Source organism: Nylanderia fulva, unplaced genomic scaffold, assembly GCF_048542155.1.
Source record: "Nylanderia fulva isolate GAGA-0341 unplaced genomic scaffold, ASM4854215v1 Scaffold571, whole genome shotgun sequence".
NCBI lineage: Eukaryota > Metazoa > Arthropoda > Insecta > Hymenoptera > Formicidae > Nylanderia > Nylanderia fulva.
Genome location: NW_028190667.1, coordinates 49654 through 65134, shown reverse-complemented (window position 1 = coordinate 65134; position 15481 = coordinate 49654). Strand labels below are relative to the sequence as shown.

Here is a 15481-nt window from a genome sequence, read left to right as displayed (position 1 = left end):
GGAGGACGCCTACAAGGTGGTCCGAATCCACCTCGCCCGGGCCTTCCAGCGGCAAGAGAAGCCGTACAACCTACGGCGACGAGACTGGCGACCGCAGCTGGGCGAACGCGTCTGGAAACGCGACCGCCCCCTGTCCAGCAAGGCCAACGCGTTCAACGCCAAGCTGGCCCCGAAGTACAGCGGACCGATGACTGTCCGGAGGATCGTATCCCCCGTAATCGTTGACCTCAAGGACGCCCGAGGACGATGGCACCGCCACATCCATGTGCAGGACCTCAAGGCGGCATCCGAGGAAGAGGACGAGGAAACCATCGGGGCGTAGGACAGGGCCAGCCGCCGTAATTCCTCCAGCGCCATACCCCCCACGCCATCTCGCGGCTCACTGTATCAACCTCCCGACTCGGCCGATAAGATCGCCGGGCAAAGGCCCGAGCCCGCCGCTAAGGGCCCCCCAGCGCACCGCGCGCCATCTCGCGGCGCTCCCGCGACTAACAACCGACACAGACGGGCCACGAGGTCCGACCCCCCGCCGCTAGGGTCCGCAGGGGGAATTCGAAATAGAAGAATACAAAAAGGATTGTGTGGGAGTAACTATGACTCTCTCGGTCCTCAAAGCAACACGCTGCGATGGTACTTAGAGAGAGTCGTGGTTAGTTCGTGATGCGCCAACGAAGTCCTCTAGTAAGGACCTTTAGCCTCTCACGTCCAAGTTGTACCTCCACCTCCTTGTGGTGCTCCCGGAAACGGCCTACTTTGAAAGTTTAAACTCAGTAGGTGTCGACTAAGAGAGGGTACAGCGAAGTGCGCCCCTAAGGGCTTCGGCCCATGCGCCTACGGTCATGGTGAGTTGTGGGGCTAAGAAAGACCGGGGTTTCTTGGGGGGCTCTCGGTTGTCAATCCGTTTGCCCCCCTACACGCAGTTAATTATGGAGAGAAATTTGAATGAGAATACTGTCCCGGGTTCTCGGATGGCCCGGGGACTGCGTGCGGGTGCTCGCTTGAGTGAGAGCGCGAGAGGTGCGGAGGACCCTGACGGGGTCGCAGCTGGTCCGTCGCAAACCACTATAAGGACCAGCCAGGCTGAAGTGGACAGCCTAGAAGAGGAAATAATCAGCTGTGAGCAGTGTTCGGCGAGGTTCCGGAACATGCGTGGTCTTGGTGTCCACAAAGTACGTGCTCACCCACTACAAGCCAACAGTGCTATCAATGTTGACCGCGTAAAGGCCAGATGGTCAGTTGAGGAAACTAGACTCATGGCACGCGCTGAGGCTGAAGGCACCTTAGCCGGGGAGTTTTTCATTAACCAGTATCTGGAGACAAGGTTCCCCAATAGGAGTCTCGAAGCCATCAAGGGTAAACGGCAACAGGAGCCTTACCGAGTGATGGTTAGAGACTTCTGCCAAGAGATCCAATCGCGTCGCGCGATTGTGATCGATGAGGGCGATAGGGATGGTGCGGTGATGACACGAGCCGACACCATTCCTGCGGCCACTGAGGCTAGTACTGACGATCAAAGCGCACATCAGCCTTCCCCTGAACAAAGTTCTCAGAGGCTGCGGGAGAAGATACAATCACTCGTAGAGCAGAGTGCGGCGTTCCGTAGCTACGAGGCTGATACTCTTGCTGGCACGGCCAGAGATGCTCTGACGGCGGGGAGGGTCGACGTCTTGGCTATCAAGAGATGGCTGGGCATGATCTTCCCTCGGCCGCTACAAGTGCGCCCTCCGCAACGCGTTTCGGCAAAGAAGCACTGTCCTCCAGTCAAGCGAGAGAGCAGGGAGCAGAGGAGAAAGAGGGAGTATGCAATTGTGCAATCCCTCTACAAGAAGAACAAGAAGTCCTGTTTGTCGCGTATCCTCGAGGGCGACTCGGTGCGCGAGAGGCCGTCTGCTGTCGAATACTTTAACTGCTGGCGCCCCATTATGGAGGCCTCCAGCGGTGCGGATGGAGACATGACGGACTTGCGTGAGTCGTTTGGGAAAGCGGCACAGGCTGCGAGTGCTGACCGGGGCCGTACGTCAAGTTTGAAAGGGATTCACCTCGAAGGTCTCGGCAATGGCGCTGCCACGGAGCCAGTTCCTGTGGCGGATAAGACCTTGCTCTGGGATCCTATAACACCTGCAGAGGTAAACAGGATTTCAGTAAAGACTGACACTGCGCCCGGATGGACCAGATTACGCCGAGGATGTGGAACGCTGTTCCTGCGATTCTTCGTGCGCTTCTGTTCAATCTGCTGCTCCTGGCAGAGACGATCCCCTCGTCAATCGCCACAACCAGAACGGTATTCCTTGAGAAGGGGGGTATGTCCGATCGGCCAGGTCCGACGGAGTACCGTCTTCTCAGCATAAGATCCGTTATAACAAGACACTTCCACAAGATATTGGCAAAGAGATTGGCAGCCCTCGACATCTTCGACAAGCGCCAAAGGGGGTTCCGGCCGGTGGACGGGGTATGTGAGAACGTCACAGTCCTTTCATCCGTGCTTTGGGACGCCCGGAGGCGTTGTCGTTCTCTGCATGTGGCGTGCGTTGATCTGTCGAAAGCTTTCGATACGGTTGCGCACGCTGCTATTCATACGACTCTCGATGAGCTGGGGCTCCCTCGGGAGTTTAGAGAGTACGTAAGGGCTGTCTATTCGAATGCGCTGACCGAGTTGCAGGGGGTCAGCGCTGAGGAAGTGTCGGCCATCATGATTGGCCGTGGCGTGAGACAGGGTGATCCGTTGTCGCCCCTGCTGTTCAATCTGGTCGTAGATAGAGCACTAGGAATTCTCTCGGAGGACGTTGGCTATCGGTTGGGTGGCCGGCTTATCAATGCGCTGGGCTACGCAGACGACATTGTGCTCCTGGTCTCTACCAGAGATGGTCTGCAGGAGAACTTGACACGGCTTCATGACGCCTTTATGCGAAATGGGCTCGAGATCAACGCGAGAAAGACCGGAGTGCTGTCCATGGTGGCGTCCGGCAGAGACAAGAAGGTGAAGGTGGACACCACACCTTATTTCACCATGGGGGGGAGCGATGATACCGCAAAGATCCCTGGTCGATGTCTGGACGTATCTGGGCTGCGAATACACAGGTGCTAGGGAACTCGCAAGCGATCCACCCTTAGCTCAGGCCATCGAGCAACTCACGAGGGCACCTCTTAAGCCGCAACAGCGGCTGAGGTTGTTGCGTGACTGTCTCCTTCCACGGTATTATCACCGATGGACAGTGGGTACAGGTCTCGGCCAAAACCCTCAAGGGTAAGAATATCATCGTACGCACCGCGGTGCGACGATAGGCTGCGTTTTCACCATGATGTTCCTGCTGGATACCTGCATGCGCCGATACAGAGTGGCGGGCTTGGAATGCCTCTATTGAGAACTTTGATCCCAATTCTGAAACATAACCGACTGCAGCGGTTGTGTCGGAGTACTCTACCCGCAGCATGCGCGGCTGCCGAAACCACGTATGTGGCTAGGCAGCTTGTCTGGTGTGAAAACCAGATGCGAGTGCGGGGTCACAGAGTGACTACGACCGCTGAGCTCAGACAGCAGTGTGCGGCCTGGTTGCGCGAGTCGTGCGATGGGAGTGGACTCAGAGAGGTTGCGGCCTCCAACCTGAGCTCCTACTGGGTATCGGCTGGCGCCGATGCCATCCCAGGTGCCGACTACGTGCACTATCACCACATACGAGCTAACTGCATACCGTCTAGAGCGAGATGCTTCCGAGGTCGTGATGGGCGCGATAATCGCTGTCGTGCCGGTTGTCCCGAAACCGAGACGCCGGCTCACTGCGTGCAACGCTGCTTCAGAACGCACGGAGGGAAAATCCTGCGGCATGACGACCTATGCCGTCAAGTTGGTGGCTATTTACAGCAGAAGGGATGGCGCGTCGATGCGGAACAAGCGTATTCGACGTCTGCCGGCCGGAGGCGGCCCGACCTGACCATCGCTAAGGGTGGTGAGGCAGTGGTCGTAGACGCGCAGGTAGTGTCTAGCAAAACCGCGTTGGAGATGTCCCACGAGCGTAAGGTGGAAAAGTACCGGTCATGTAATGATCTGGCAGCCGCTGTGGCGGAGCGCACAGGAGTACCACGAAATAATGTTCGTTTTACCGCCATTACTATTTCGTGGCAAGGTGTCTGGAGCTCGCGAAGCGAGTCTGAGTTGCGGGGGCTGGGTTTAACGTCCGCCCAGCTCCGAACGTTGACGACTCGGGTCTTGTGGGGCTCATGGCTGGAAACGTTTTAACGCAATGACATCGCGTTATAACGAGAGAAGACGGAACGTGGCCTCATCTAGTGGTGCATGATGGATGGCGCGTAGAGTTGGGGGCCTCCGCATCATTCGCGCGAGTTTGAATGATTGCGTGAATGGTCGAGGTGAAATACGAGCTGCCTTTAGCTAGCTCCGACCTTCACGATCCAGGGTGTTGACTGCGAACATCAACAGTAAACAGCTCTGCAATATCGCTGTCGGTGGCGACTTGGCGACTGTGATTTTGTAGCAGTCGTCGCGCACCGTAGGCGAAACAGCCAAATGCCTCGTCATCTAATTAGTGACGCGCCATCGCCACCCTCCCCTGACCCTTTTCCAGGCCCTTCTCGTCGGCCGCCCGCTGGGCCACGGCGCCGCCCAACACCCGCTGCCCCTGTCCCTGCTCCCCGCAAGCCCCGCAATTCCCATGCCCACACTGTGATCGTGCGTTCACCACGAAGACCAGACTCGGCCTCCATCGCCGACGTGCACACGAGGCCATCGTCAACGAGGAGGTTAACGTCGAGAGGGTTAACCGCCAATGGAGCGACGAAGAGAAGCGCATGATGGCGAGGGAGAAGGCGCTTGCCGCGAATCGAGGCGTTAGGTTTATGAATCAACATCTGTTAACCGTCGTCCCGAATCGCACCCTTGATGCCATCAAGGGGATGCGTAAGAACGGCGGTTACCAGCGCCTCGTCGCGACGGCACTGGAGGATCTGGCAGCCGCATCATCGAGCGAGAGCTCGTTTCTCTCGGCCGGTGGCTCCAGTCCTCCCGTCTCCCCTCGACCCATCGCCATCTCTCCCCCACGGGTCGCCTGGCTCGCCTCCGCTTTCTCCATCTTCTCCCGGCTGGGGTGATGCGTACGGCAGTTTTGCCGGTGCTATACGCGCGCTCATCCCGGTTGTGGAGGCCATCCAGGGATGGAAGTCCCATATCCTGATCCAGATCGGATCAGGAATTCTGGATGGCCAGCGGAGGACCTGGGCCCGTGGGTATTGAGTGTGTTCCCTCCGACGCTTCCTCGTGTGCGACCGCCCGTACGAAACCGTGTCGTCAATCCGGATAGAAAAGCGCGCCGCCGAGCGGAGTATGCGCGCGTCCAGCGCCTCTTCCGTTCGAACATGTCGCGCGCGGCCAAGGAGATTCTGGATGGTGCCACTGAGGCAGGACGTGGTTCCCGGTGTGCGGCAGATGGCCGCGCACTGGGGCCCGTTCGTAGCGCAGGAGTCCGCTCCTGTCGCACCGGCTCCGCGTCTTCCACCGAAAGCGGAGCTTAGTGGCACCTGGTCTCCAATCTCTCTCCTGTGAGGAGGCGGCAGCCATCAACCTGCCCCTCAACTCAGGCCCCCGGATTAGACGGCATCGGCGTACGGATATGGAGAGCGTACCAGCTTCCCATCAAAGCTCTTCCTCTTCAACAGTCGGGGGCCTGGCAATACGGAGAGGTTCCTCCACAGCATCGAGTGTTGCCTGGTGAGTCGGACGGTTTTCATCCCGAAGAGGGGGGAGTGCTCCCGGCCGGGGGATTTCCGTGTAATACGAACCTTCAGCGCTTGTGGGCGCCATAAAGGGTATTCGCTCCTGCGGTGACGACTGTGCGTCCACCACAACGCCTTGGGGCCACACAGGCAAAGCAAGTCATCAGGGCTTCGTTTGCCCTCCGGTCGTGACGTTGTCGACGGTTCTTCTCGTACGACGGGTCTAGCCCCACTTTTCCTCAGTCCTGACTCTAGGACTCTGGCCCACTGCGTTTGTGCATGAGGACTCGCGGCCACCAGGGTGCGGAAACCGTCCCTGGAGTTACGTTGCGCGGCTGTCTCCCTGTTGAATTACAGCCTGCACGACATCTTGTGGCGTACTGCTACCGAACGCGACCAGCGGGAACGAGCCGCACCCCCCTATACGGTACGTAACGCGTCGGGAGGGTATTGCGAGAACATGCACGTTACTGGACATAATCACACCGTGAATTGCGTGGCTACCGTGATCCACCCACCAGGAGGACATGTTGACCCCGGACACTCCCGCCCGCAATTTGTAATCCGGTCGACTGACTTATGCAGTCGACGGGACCACCACACGTCCCTGCCGGTGTGTTGGAGCCAGCACACCCCATTGGCGGTCAGGGCCCCGCTGGCCTAATTCTCCCGGCGCTTTGCCAAGTGTATGGCGATGAACCCAACCTGCACAGGGGCTGTCGATGATTCCATGCTGCGCAGGCACGACTAAGCAGCAACCCTGAACCGTGGTGGCAAGAGCGTGCATAATGCCAACGAGACCGGCCACTCGAAACTGGTTAGTGTGGCAAAAAAGCTTGTCGGAACAACGATCGGAAGACGAAGCCATCTGCGAACCGCTGTCTGCGGGTTGTTACGGGGGGGATCGAGACTCTCATTTTCCAAGTGTGGCCCTACCCGGACCTAGCGAGTGTAGAGCGAGGAAGAAGAAACCAGTCGGACGATCTTAGCCGTTGCCTGCGGCTTCAGAGGTGCCCTGCTCAGCCGGCTCAGATATATGGAGATATCCGAGCCGACTTTTCTCGGTCCTGCCCGGCCGGGAAATCTGACCTCGATGCCCACCACGACATCCCGCGCCTCATTCTTCGGCAATTCGTAGTCCAGCTAGCGTGAAGAATTTTCATCCCCCGCAGAGCGAATTCCTCCTTGCCGGGGGTTTTTTTCCCGGTCCGGCCGTGATCCGGGGGCCGTCAGATTTTAATTTTCTTTTCCTCTTCCCGGCCAAAAGGAACAGAGAAAGAACAAAAACAGCGTCTTTCTGTTAAAAAGAGAAGGCTTCGTTTCGTCTTCCCTCGCATCTGGGTGTCCGTGTCCTCCCCCACCCCCAACCATCCGAATCCATTCCGTTCCCCCACCCTGATGCTGTGGTCTGTGTGGATACCCCCCCTTGGCTTGGTGTGGGGGTCACAAAGACGAGAAACAAAACCATACTACCTTTCATCAACATCACACAGTCTTGTTCTCAGACACACTCACACCTACTTTCACTCCCCATTCGTACACCATTCTCATCCACTTAGTACCCTTTCTCTCCAACTCCGCTCGGCTCTGTCCTTCCACGACCAACACAAGTCATCCGCGTACGCAACCACTTTACATTCACTCTCACGCAGCCGCCACAACAGTTCATCCATCATTGAGGTTCCATATAAATGGATCACAGATGGAGCCCTGCGGGCAGCCACGCTTTACGTCTTTCCACACTGTGTCACAACGCACCCATCATGCATACACGCCTGCCGCTAAAATAGCTCTTCCATAATTCAATTTTTCTTCACATTCAACCTCACGCAATTTCTCGATCACACATTCCCACTCTAGGTTATCAAACGCTCCTTTGAAGTCCACGAACACTCCTAACACATACTTTCTCTCCGACCCATTCACCCAGTCATGCACTCGATTCCAGTGCATCCTCGGTCGACCGATTCCTTACGAATCCGTACTGGGCGTCACACATTCTTCCACCCATCGTTCGCTCGAGTCTTCCAACCATCATTCGCTCCAACACTTTCCCCAGCACGGACAGCAGTCAAATGGGCCTATAAGACCCAGGGTCCGACCTAGGTTTATCGGGAGACTTCAATAACACTACCACCCGCGCAGTCTTCCACGCCGGGGGGAAACACGCTGTATTCAGACATACATCATACATTCTTTTCATCCATACCGGGACAGCACGCCAAATCGCTCGCAACATCTCAGCACTCACACCATCCATACCAGGTGCCTTACCCACTTTCATCGATTTCACTGCCACATCCACTTCGCTCCATTCAAACTGCTTTTCTTCCTCCCTCACGTCTCCCCTGGCGTCTATCGCCACGTTCGTCCTTGCTGCCGGGAAGAATCTCTTCATTAGCTCATCCGCGCTTTCTTTCCATGTACTCGTCACTCTATCACCCACTTTTATGCCACTTAATCTTACCCTATCACGCTTTCCCATGCGCACCTTATATACATCGCTCCATGGATCCCTCTTCACAGTCACGCACACAAATCGCTTCCAATTCTCCTCTTTCACTCTTCGCATTTCCTCCTTATACTCCCGCAAAACATACTTATATTCATTCATTTTTTCTTCTACTCTGCTTCCATTCCTCTTTCTCGCACGCTGGTAGGCACGTCTGTTCCTTCCTACAGCCTTCTTCAGTTTCTCAAGCTCATCCGTCCACCACACAAGCTTCCTAGCATACACAGGTTTACCCTCTTCATCCATCGATCATTCGCACTATGGATCCATTTCATCATTCGCTCTACACAGCTCTGCGCATCCGCTTTGTCTATGGCGCTCGTTGCATCCTCTAACGCACTCTCTCGCATATCACACATATATCCTTCCCAGTCTACGTCCTTGCACACCCATCTACGCATGCCCTCATTCGTACCTACATTCTCTCTGTGTACCATCCGTATTAACAATACGTTATGGTCACTCACTCCCCAGTCGGGCTTTACTTCCCACTCATACCGGCACCCTCCATTCACGCCGTTCACGAAAGTGACATCGATGTCACTCTCCCCATTCGGCCCGCTGAACGAGTAAAACTCGCTTGGCTCATTCAACAACATTCATCCCGCTCGCAATCATCCATTCCTCAATCACTCTACCACGCGCTTCACTCTCTTTGCTGCCTCCACCCTTGCTATACCACAAGGGAGAGATGGCATTCGCATCCATACCTATCAGCAGACGCTTTCTCCCGGCCGTCTCACATACTCTGTCCATGTACGCCAAGTACGGCTCGATACACTTACCATACTGGCAATACATGGACACCACATACATTTCGCCAAAGTCCCCTTTCAACCACACACTCACTCCAAGCTTATTCGTACACTCTCTCACGCACATCACGTCTAACCTAGAGTCATTTACCACTACTGCTGCTTTCACCGTCCCACTTTTGCACACAATCACATCCATACCTATGGGCAAGCCCACCACACGTCCATGCCTTTCATACGGTTCTTGCAGCAGTGCTACACTCACTCGACGTTCGCGCATCATCTCACCCAGATTACACATAACCGCATACGCTCTCTGGCAGTTATACTGCACCACATTCACGCACCATTCATTCGTCATTTATTCTCGCTTTCTCTCTCTCTAACGTTCTCACGTATTCCGGACACACTTCGGACAGAACCGAGTGATCACATTTGCTCCCTTTCAGCTTACAGTTTCTACACACACTTTCCTTTTTACAATCTCTCATTATGTGTCCTACACATCCACATTTTTGGCACAGTCTTTCCTTTTCGGTGCATTGCCGCATCATGTGCCCAAATGCGAAGCACTTGTGGCACCTCAGCACACTGAAAAACTCTTTCACCCTAAAGGCCTTCCAATGCACAAACACTCGTCCGTCACTACAGAGCACATTTCTTATTGCACTCGTAACTTCTAATATCACATTTCCGCAGGTTGCATCTTCCTTCGCATTCCTACTCACAACACGCACACGTTCCATAAATACTCTCTCATCCACTCGCCCTTTCAAGCTCCTCTCATACATTTCTCTCATTAACACTTCACTCGCCATATTATTCGGCACATCGTACAAGATGATTTTTGGGCCTATCTTGCGAGGCAGCTCAACCTTTAGGCCAGCATTCTTAAACTGACCACACTCTCTTATTCTTTTCAACTCACTCTCGCTCATCGTCTCAATCGCTACACCTCCATTCCTCACTTTCCTCACCGCTTTCACACGCACATTCAGTGACTTGCTCACATGCTTCATCATTCTCTCCTTTACTTCCTCACTTGTCACACTCGCACTTGCATCATCCGCTCTCACTATTACCGCATAACTCTTCTCTTTCGTTTTCACTCGTTTTCACATTCACTTCCTGTAACTTTTCAATCACGCTCTTTTCAACATTTTTCGCACTCACGCTTGCATAGTTTATTCCACTTCCGCCGTAGGCTAAATCCCGACTCGCTCGACGCATACACTCATCCAGTTTCCCCTGTATTCTCTCGTTTTTGCAGAACATTTTCATCATCTGTTCCTCATATTCTCCCACAATGTCCAGTATTTTCTCACTCGCACTCTTAGAAATTTTGTTCGTCTCCGTAAACAGGAATTTACGGAGTCTCGCACCAATTACTCTCATACACGCTATCTCACTCACTTCCGCAACGTTCTCATTCTCTCCCTCATTCATTAATCAAGAACGAAAGTTAGAGGTTCGAAGGCGATCAGATACCGCCCTAGTTCTAACCATAAACGATGCCAGCTAGCGATCCGCCGAAGTTCCTCCGATGAGGAACGGGTAACGGGGAATCAGGGTTCGATTCCGGAGAGGGAGCCTGAGAAACGGCTACCACATCCAAGGAAGGCAGCAGGCGCGCAAATTACCCACTCCCGGCACGGGGAGGTAGTGACGAAAAATAACGATACGGGACTCATCCGAGGCCCCGTAATCGGAATGAGTACACTTTAAATCCTTTAACGAGGATCCATTGGAGGGCAAGTCTGGTGCCAGCAGCCGCGGTAATTCCAGCTCCAATAGCGTATATTAAAGTTGTTGCGGTTAAAAAGCTCGTAGTTGAATCTGTGTCGCACACCGTCGGTTCACCGCTCGCGGTGTTTAACTGGCGTGATGTGGGACGTCCTACCGGTGGGCTTAGCCTCGCGAGGGGCGGCCCAACTAATATCCCGTCGCGGTGCTCTTTACTGAGTGTCGAGTCGGGCCGGTACGTTTACTTTGAACAAATTAGAGTGCTTAAAGCAGGCTACCTTCGCCTGAATACTGCGTGCATGGAATAATGGAATAGGACCTCGGTTCTATTTTGTTGGTTTTCGGAACCCCGAGGTAATGATTAATAGGGACAGATGGGGGCATTCGTATTGCGACGTTAGAGGTGAAATTCTTGGATCGTCGCAAGACGGACAGAAGCGAAAGCATTTGCCAAAAATGTTTTCATTAATCAAGAACGAAAGTTAGAGGTTTGAAGGCGATCAGATACCGCCCTAGTTCTAACCATAAACGATGCCAGCTAGCGATCCGCCGAAGTTCCTCCGATGACTCGGCGGGCAGCTTCCGGGAAACCAAAGCTTTTGGGTTCCGGGGGAAGTATGGTTGCAAAGCTGAAACTTAAAGGAATTGACGGAAGGGCACCACCAGGAGTGGAGCCTGCGGCTTAATTTGACTCAACACGGGAAACCTCACCAGGCCCAGACACCGGAAGGATTGACAGATTGATAGCTCTTTCTTGATTCGGTGGGTGGTGGTGCATGGCCGTTCTTAGTTGGTGGAGCGATTTGTCTGGTTAATACCGATAACGAACGAGACTCTAGCCTGCTAAATAGGCGTACCTTATGGTATCGCGAAGGCCCCCGGCTTCGGCTGGCGGGTTTTTACTACCAACGTACAAACAAATCTTCTTAGAGGGACAGGCGGCTTCTAGCCGCACGAGATTGAGCATTAACAGGTCTGTGATGCCCTTAGATGTTCTGGGCCGCACGCGCGCTACACTGAAGGAATCAGCGTGTGTTCCCTGGCCGAAAGGCCCGGGTAACCCGCTGAACCTCCTTCGTGCTAGGGATTGGGGCTTGCAATTGTTCCCCATGAACGAGGAATTCCCAGTAAGCGCGAGTCATAAGCTCGCGTTGATTACGTCCCTGCCCTTTGTACACACCGCCCGTCGCTACTACCGATTGAATGATTTAGTGAGGTCTTCGGACTGGTGCGCGGCAATGTCTCGGCATTGCCGATGTTGCCGGGAAGATGACCAAACTTGATCATTTAGAGGAAGTAAAAGTCGTAACAAGGTTTCCGTAGGTGAACCTGCGGAAGGATCATTAACGTTCCGGAGGTCCTGCTCTGCGTCGAGAGTCCTCTCTTTTGGGAGAGACGCGCGCTCGCAGCAGTCGGCGACTGAATGGACGCGCTGAAAAGGCGCTCTCAGAGAAAAAGAAAATAACGGATTTGACGGAATTTGTTGGTTGTGTTTTGATATAACGACGGACGCCGTCGCGCCTCTCTGACCGAAAGTAGTCGGCAAGCAGAGCAGCGCGCCCGGCGGTGTTCGACGACGATTCGGAGCGAGACGCTTCGCGATCACGCTCGTGTGTGTGCCATTCTCCGGCCACACACACACAGAGCGTCGATTCGGCGTTGAGCGCGAACCGGTGGTAACCTATGCCCGCGCACGCGTGTGTGCAGCACCCACGACGTTCGTCGACGCGCGCCCTCCCCGTTGTCGCGGGGCAGCGGTCAACGTGCCGAGAACACACGGTGTGCGACCGCGAGTGCCGAGCGAGAGGACCCCCATATATTATTATAATATATATATAACACAGAGAAGGGATCGATGATATTTCGACCAATCTGTCAACTGTGTCGGTCCGACGGTTTCTTCAAAGAGCTTCCGCCCCGGCTCTCCCGTTGCGGGAGAGACGCTCCGAACGAGAAACACACAACTCTATCTTTGTGCCGTAGCCTTCCCTGGCGGGAGGCGGCGGTCCGCGCGCGTCCTCGGACGCGCGCGGACAGGCTGATCGAAGAGCCACCACGATTATTCTCTCTCTCTCTCGTCCGAGAGAAGAGACCACGATGGTTGAACGAGAAGCGCGTTTCTTCGCGAACGCAAAAATTTCGAACGATTACCCTGAACGGTGGATCACTTGGCTCGTGGGTCGATGAAGAACGCAGCTAATTGCGCGTCAACTTGTGAACTGCAGGACACATGAACATCGACATTTCGAACGCACATTGCGGTCCACGGATACAATTCCCGGACCACGCCTGGCTGAGGGTCGTTTTAGTACCCCTAAACTGCTTGCGTCCGAAAAGCGCGCACGGCCACGACGCGGGCGACCAGAGAATGGCGCGCGCGTCGCCTGTGCCCTGTGCAACGCTTACAATGGGCGTACGAGCGATCGTTGGACGTTCGCCCGAGGTGTCTGTGCCGCGCCGACCGGCCGCGGTGCAAATCCTGGCGTCGTCTGAAATGACACACCGAAATAATAATAATGAGGAGGAGAAGCGCACAAGCGTGTAAAACGTTGGCGAACGCGCGCCCAGAGAATGCTGCGCGAATTAAGAGGGGGAGCGTGTTTGTGTATCCAAGTCGTGTGTGTACGCGAGAGCCGAGGAGAAATGGGATGAGAGTAAGAGCGCGCGCGAAGGGAGCAACAAACGGCCAAAAAAAGGGTCAGGACGGTGAATGGCACCGCTTTCCCTAGAGCGGCGCGTGCGTCGTTGTCTCCCGAAAGTAGGTAGCGCTTGTCTCACCGTCTCTCCTCTCCGTACATCACACAGACTGACCGGACTGCTCTCGCACTCTGTGCCGCGTCTCTCGGTGCGATAGCGCTCGCGCGTCTTATGCCGAGGCGCCCTTGCCCGCACACATAACGGTATTACGGAGAAATATACGGCGCGTCGTCGTCCGGCGGAGAGAGCATTCGTAATCCTTTACCTCTTTACGGAGAAGGGTTTTGAATCGCGAGCCGACCGCGTGTCCGAGTCCACGAAATTTTCGTAAAGCGAAAAAAGGGGACCGGCGCGCCGCGTCGTGTACTCGTCGAATCGATTCCGCCCGAATTTCGTATATAAAAGAGAAGGGAGAGCCGAGAATCTCGAACCCCGCGATATATCGTCTCCATTACCACCAACGAGTGTGTGTGCGGTTAGCGCCCCGGCGATTTGCCTTCTCGCGTATTTCGTGTGCTGCCGCTGCTGCTCTCTCGTTCGACGCTCTCTCTCTCTCCCTCTTATAATATATATTATAGAGGAGAGACGACGATGAGCGACGCGGAGGAGGCAAACGGCTACGAAAACTCACTATGCGACGACCTCAGAGCAGGCGAGATTACCCGCTGAATTTAAGCATATTATTAAGCGGAGGAAAAGAAACTAACCAGGATTTCCTTAGTAGCGGCGAGCGAACAGGAAAGAGCCCAGCACCGAATCCCGCGGTTCCGCCGCAGGGAAATGTGGTGTTTGGGAGGATCCGCTTATCCCGAGGTGCCGCGTCGCGTCCAAGTCCATCTTGAATGGGGCCACTTACCCGTAGAGGGTGCCAGGCCCGTAGCGACCGGTGCGCGCCTCGGGAGGATCTCTCCTTAGAGTCGGGTTGCTTGAGAGTGCAGCTCTAAGTGGGTGGTAAACTCCATCTAAGGCTAAATACGACCACGAGACCGATAGCGAACAAGTACCGTGAGGGAAAGTTGAAAAGAACTTTGAAGAGAGAGTTCAAGAGTACGTGAAACCGTTCAGGGGTAAACCTAAGAAACCCAAAAGATCGAACGGGGAGATTCATCGTCAGCGGCGCTGGCTTCGCGTCGGTCGGCGATGTCCCGCGGAGTCCTTGCGGCTCGCGCGCGGGCACGCTACCGTGCGCCGATGTCCGGCGCTCGTCGTCGTGCACTTCTCCCCAAGTAGAACGTCGCGACCCGCTGGGTGTCGGTCTACGGCCCGGGTGCGGTGTCTGTCGCGTCGCCGGTAAAACGGCACGCGACAAACCCTCGGTCGCCCGGCCGGCTGCTCGGCGGTACGCGCAAGGTATCAGGCCGCACTATTCACGGTGCGTCGAGACCGTCGCAAGCGCGCGCCACGGTACTCGGAGGTTACGGACTTCGCGCCGTCCCCGGTCCTGGCCCGCTGTTGGTTACAGTACGGTACACCTTCGACAGGCCTGCGAACGTCTCCCGCGGTCTCGCGGGAGACCGATACCGGTCGGCGACGCTACTGCTTTGGGTACTCTTAGGACCCGTCTTGAAACACGGACCAAGGAGTCTAACATGTACGCGAGTCATTGGGACTTGTCGCGAGACCTAAAGGCGTAATGAAAGTGAAGGTCGGCCCTGGCCGTCGACCTAGGGAGGATGGGCCGCGTCGCGATGCGGCCTCGCACTCCCGGGGCGTCTCGTTCTCATCGCGAGAAGAGGCGCACCCAGAGCGTACACGTTGGGACCCGAAAGATGGTGAACTATGCCTGGTCAGGACGAAGTCAGGGGAAACCCTGATGGAGGTCCGTAGCGATTCTGACGTGCAAATCGATCGTCGGAACTGGGTATAGGGGCGAAAGACTAATCGAACCATCTAGTAGCTGGTTCCCTCCGAAGTTTCCCTCAGGATAGCTGGCACTCGGCCGTTCCGCACGGAACGCGCGCGAGTCTCATCTGGTAAAGCGAATGATTAGAGGCCTTGGGGCCGAAACGACCTCAACCTATTCTCAAACTTTAAATGGGTGAGATCTCTG

The 15481-nt window shown here is 55.3% G+C and overlaps 1 non-coding gene and 2 pseudogenes across 1 annotated transcript; all 3 read left to right on the top strand.

Moving 5' to 3' along the window:
• Positions 1–11343: 11343 nt before the first annotated feature.
• LOC146720989 (small subunit ribosomal RNA) lies at positions 11344–12072 on the top strand (annotated as a pseudogene; the record flags this gene model as incomplete).
• An 810-nt stretch (positions 12073–12882) lies between these two features.
• LOC146720988 (5.8S ribosomal RNA) lies at positions 12883–13037 on the top strand. Its single transcript, XR_014925820.1, has one exon. It is a non-coding gene; the product is annotated as a 5.8S ribosomal RNA (ribosomal RNA).
• A 1032-nt stretch (positions 13038–14069) lies between these two features.
• The window catches only part of LOC146720987 (large subunit ribosomal RNA), a 4832-nt pseudogene continuing 3420 nt past the window's right edge, over positions 14070–15481 (top strand).